At 37.3% G+C, this 5,461-nt stretch overlaps 1 long non-coding RNA gene across 1 annotated transcript; it reads left to right on the top strand.

Moving 5' to 3' along the window:
* The first annotated feature begins 947 nt into the window (after positions 1 to 947).
* Positions 948 to 1,656, top strand: LOC122067157. Its single transcript, XR_006136604.1, has 2 exons — positions 948 to 1,292; positions 1,393 to 1,656. It is a non-coding gene; the product is annotated as an uncharacterized LOC122067157 (long non-coding RNA).
* The last annotated feature ends 3,805 nt before the right edge of the window (positions 1,657 to 5,461 follow it).

Here is a 5,461-nt window from a genome sequence, read left to right as displayed (position 1 = left end):
GTAGGCCAAATATAGAGGCTCACCAGTTTGTTTCATGGGCTTCCTCTTTGTTTCTTTCCCATGTATGGTGGCTGATGCCTTCCCTTCCTTTCCCTTCCCTTCCCTTCCCTTCATATACTCTGTTGTAGTTGCTCCTTTTTCTTTTTGGAACTATTGTAGTTACTTCATGTTGGAAAGTTTTCCATGCGGGCATTTCTTAGCCTAAACTCTTGATCCACCAAGCGAAAAACACATGCCCTCTCAGTGTCGTTACCAATCTTAAAGTCATGCATGAATGACCATAATACCCTTCCTTTGTAAGTGTGTCTCGAAAAATCAAAGCAAGTTATGGTATCCACTTAATTACATGGGTGTAATGCCCACTGGAGAGCCCATATCTAATTGGCCCATTTGTTTTCTTTCTCTCCACTTAAGGTGAGTGGCCTCCACTACTTTGAGGTGGTTACTGGGGATTGGCCCATGAGGGGCCACTTCCTATTTACACCAAAATTTCTGTCACATTATACATTGAATTAAGGACAAAGTTTTCCTCAGCGGCGTGGTGAATACATGGATTGGACGGAGGAGACCCCATAAGCACGCAGCTATCCCCTTCGACGACGTGGATGCTTCTTCACCGTAAACGCAGGGAAACTCTATCCTTGAACCAATATAAATATCCTTCACAATTGTATCAAGAATTTTGTGTTCCATTTTATACATATAATTTGTTTTGATAGAAATATTTTAAGAAGAAAAAAATAATAGTTGAGATAAATTTGATCCACAAAACATGACCCGACACCACCGATCAAGTCATTAGAGTAATTATCAACCTTTTTCAAGGCGTTGCTTTCATTTCACACAGGATGGGTGTAAGAAATGAAGATGGGAAATTAATTTCCCTATACAATTCTCAGCTATGTATATATAACGAGCTACCTTAGCTTCTCGCTCACCGTGTACCAACAGCTTTGAACGTTGGCTAATCATCCTTGTCACTAATGGCGACTCTGAATCCCTTTTATTTTATTACTTTGATTGTTATATTAATCTGTCCTGTGTCTTCTCCAGCTTCATCTGCTCGACCCGCCAGTGGATTTCAAGATTATCTCACCAGTCCCAGCACCAAACCGGTTCCAAATTTTGTTAAAGTGGAATATACCGGATCTCCTGTAACACAATTTTTGGTTCGTCGGAAGCTTGCAGGACACGGAGGGGGTCCAGGTGGTCGTGGGCCAGGAGGATCTGTGCCACCACCACCACCACAAACCCGTTAGTCTTAACTGTGTCTCTTGCGCAGCTTCTCTTTAGTAAGATACTCTGCTTGTACTTTGAAAACAATAAATAAAGGGAGAAGGCTCTTAAGCCTTATGTGCACTCACTCTCTCTCTCTCTCTTGGACTTTTGAAGGTTTTCTGACTGGATCCGATGTTTGTTGCCGGATTTGCAGCTGGACACCTCCGATGCTCAATTTCAGATGTGCAGAGATGACGATGTCTGAGGTTCGATCGTCAGTCGTCACTCAAGCATTCGACCTCTTTTTCTTATTGATTTTTTTTTTTTTTGGGGTGGGGGGTTGGGGTGGGGGAGAATTTCCTATTGACTCTAACATTGTCAGATGTAGAGAGATGGCCGGTGTCCAACCTCCGATTGTCACATATTCTATCTTTGGGGTTATTTTTGGCATTTCTGGTTAATTCCAAGGCTTGGGCTGTGTTTGGTAGCCAAGAGAAGAAAAAAAACAGAAATGAAAAGTAAAAAGAATCTAAAAAAGAAAAAAGAAAAAAGAAAAAAAAGAATAGAATAGGAAAGAAATGAAATGGTAAAAAAAATTAAAAAATATATATATTAATTTGGTTACTATTAAAAGAAAAGAAAAAAAAAATTATATTTTCTTGTGTTTTTTGACAAGAATTTTTTTTTTATGACAATAAAAGAAAACTTCACCATTTCTAAGGTGAATTTTGAAATTCAAAAAAGAATCTTCTCTTAATTCAAAACATGCCAAGAACAAAGAGAATTTCTTATACCAAGTTTGTGCTTTTTTCTTTTCTTCTCTAGGCTACCAAACACAGCCTTTATGCAAGATTTGCAGAGCCATATTTTTCCTCCCCTTTTTTTGCCATTAGATCCTATAATCCCTCTTCCAAGGAGGTTGCCAAAGATCTTGTTTGTATTTTAGCATCTCCGAAACTCACTTTCAACTTTTTTTTATTATTATTTTAAATTTATAGAGAGACACAGAGTAAAGGTTGAGATGCTGGCCTTCCCAAGGGTACAAAATTCTAGGCGGCATTATTGGATGACTTGACCAGAGAAGAGAATCACAATTATCAGAAGGTTGGTAGTTATATAAAAAGGAACCCAAAACTGTAGATAGATGAGGGAGGTCACTTTTAGGTAGATCTGTAATACTAAAACTTATTTTGAGTGATTCAATCAAAACATAAGGTTGGTAGTTATATAAAAAGGAACCCAAAACTAGGTAATCATGTAGTTTTCCTTAAAAAAAAAATATATATATATATATATATATAGTCCCTGTAAGAGTAGGAATTGGGACAAAGATCCTCTCAAGTGTGCCTAGTGCGTCACTACGCATTTAACAGCTAGGGTGAATGTCTAGGTGTTTCCAGTCATCCAATGAGCACTCGTGCACTGGGCGCACTTAAGAGGATCCAAGTCCTAGGAATTGTGTCAGACTGCAAGAACCTTTTCCTAGAAAGGTAAATTTTTTTTCTTCTCTGTGATCTTTCTAATGAAGGTAAAATGCTCTTTTCATATAACCATAGCCACCAACACACTAACTTCAAATTGGAGATTGGAGATTGGAGATTAGTGGTGCTCTGAACTGCTACCTCTTCTCATTGTAAATTCTACTGTAAATTTGACCCAAGTTACTTAAAATATTAGCATGAACTACTGGAAGTGGATAAAAATTAGAATATGAAAAAATAAAAAATTTATGGGAAAAGGTTGGGCATGCCACTAGGCTTTCGGTAAGTCAGCGACGTACAATTGTCATAAGGCTAAATAGAAGATAATGATGCTATGGAAAGGCATAGATTTCGATTCTGCTAGGGCGTTGTTTGCTTTCTCTGCTGATGGTCATGTCGAAGATGGAGTTAGTAAATTGCTCTAGTGGTTTCTGCCTTGTCCGTTTTTGTTTTTGATGTATTTTTGTTCCTTCCTTTTTTAATAAAATCATCTTTTAGCAAAAAAAAAAAAAAAAAAACTAAATAGAAGAGAGCAAAAAAGTCTTTTCCAAAGAGAGAGGACAGAGAATGACACATACTAAGCACCTAGTAGTGTGCATATATATACAATAATGATATTTCTCTATTAATCTCCTTGTATTAGCTGATGGACATGGAAAACAAATCCCAAGTTCTGCGAAGCTAGGCCATACAAGCAAATTGCAGTTGACTCTTCTATTTTTTTCTTAAAGAAATTATCATTGTCAGGTGCACCATAATGGGTATTCAAATTTTAGACTCCTGTATAACGTTCTTTAACACCCTACCCTGCATAAAATTTCAGCACGGATCTTACATGTGGGAAAATGTAATTGTCAAAGCTTAAAAACCTATAAATATTAGTAAAAAGAAGCATAACAGTTCAATGGTTTAAAGTAAATAAGGAAAGGCTAATTAAAGGTAAGGTATATTATTAAACTTTGACATGTCCTATATATTCCCTCCCTTTGTTTTGGCAGTGAATTTTTAATCACCCCAAAAAAAAAAAAAAAAATAAATAAATAAAAAAATGGCATGCAATCAATGAAGAAGCTGATCTGTCAAACTATATCAACTTTGGATAAAGTTGCTTAAGTTACTTGCCTCAGTAGAACAAACGTTTTTGTGTTCTTTTACCTTCATTAATTTTCTAAGCTCACTTCATATTCATAGTGCTTCTCTCACAACTCGGTGTAGCTCCGTTGATCTAAAAGTGCTGTGTTAACAAACATCTATAGTTCGAGTCCTCTTGCGATTAATTTGTTACGTTAAGTGTGATTACATGTAACTGTGGTTTACCCTTGAGCTTAAATCTTAAAATCGGACAAGTTCAAGGGGTTCTTCATTAGAAAAAATAAATGGTGATTTACATCAATCTCCCCTAGCATTTACCTATATTACATCATCCCTCTAAAAATTCATTTATTACATTTAAACCCAAAAATTTGACACCGTTAGCATCTTTATGGGGTCAGTCCTTAGGTGGATGGAATTTTATTGAAAATCCGTTTTTACCTTTATTGTTGTTCAGCTTACCGACCCCTCATTTGGATTCCATTTTATTTCCAGGGTTCTTTGGAAGCTCTAAGGTGATTGTACCTCTTTCTGACGAAGTCTCCGCAGGCGAAGTCGTTTCTGCCGAAGAAGTCATCGTCATCTCTACAAACGAAGTCATCTCTGCCGTCAAAGCTCTGTAGGCGAAGTCATCTCTGCCGAAGTCCTTTTCCCAGATTGGTTTCTTCTCAGACGACTGACGACTGGGCGCGAGGCCTGAATGCGAATGTGAATGTGAATCGGTGCTGTCGTAATCGGAACCTGACAAATCAGAATCATCAGAAGAGTAACGGTAGTAAGATTCGGATGGCGGGAAACAAAAGAAGGTCCACAAACAGAGACCAAGAGGACCCAACTGCTGTAACGGGATGCAACAAACGAGCTCCAACGTACACACTACAGCGCTGCTAAAAACCATCTCTCTCTCTCTTCCCCTCTCCGTTTCCTAACTTCTTCCCTTCTCTTCTGACGATTTCAATCACAACTCCTCTGCTATTGTTTTTCTGGTCGATAAAGCCATTGTGAGTTTTGAAGGTTTGGAGGGAACAGAGAGAGAGAGAGAGAGAGAGAGAGAGAGAGAGAGAGAGAGAAACGGGTGGGAGATAATGGAAGCAGATCCGGAATTATAAAGGAAAGATGGGTTGACATCTGTGGCTTGTTCGTATTGACTCAAGAATCTGTAAAGTGACGTGGTTGTTATTTGTTGATTTTTCTTTCATAAATAATAACGAAGCTTGAACATACCAATTGGAGATTTCTCTATGAGTAAGAAATGAATCCGATAAACCCTAGAAGAAGAGCTGATGATTTTCCCCAAATGGGGTTAGGGAAAAAAATGAAAACGAAAAATCAGAAGACCATAATCACAATAAGAGAGTAATTTCAGCCGAGATTAAAGAAAAACAGAGAATCCGGATTATACTACTTGAATTGAAATGAAGAAGAAGAAGAAGATGGATAATTTTGTCCTTTTGTATTCTAAAATTAACACTACTCTATCGGTAATGGTGTTACTTTTTTGGGTTTAAATGTAATAAACGATTTTTTAAGAGTGAAGATGTAATATATAGGTAAACGTCAGGAGAAGTTGATGTAAATCACCCAAAAATAAATAAATAAAAATAATACTTCCCTTAACTTTTCTAGAGTGATATGGGTGTGAGATCCTCTATTGCATCTAAATCACTCAA

This window comes from Macadamia integrifolia, unplaced genomic scaffold (genome assembly GCF_013358625.1).
Source record: "Macadamia integrifolia cultivar HAES 741 unplaced genomic scaffold, SCU_Mint_v3 scaffold2738, whole genome shotgun sequence".
Taxonomy (NCBI): domain Eukaryota; kingdom Viridiplantae; phylum Streptophyta; class Magnoliopsida; order Proteales; family Proteaceae; genus Macadamia; species Macadamia integrifolia.
This window is presented reverse-complemented; position numbering and strand designations above follow the sequence as displayed.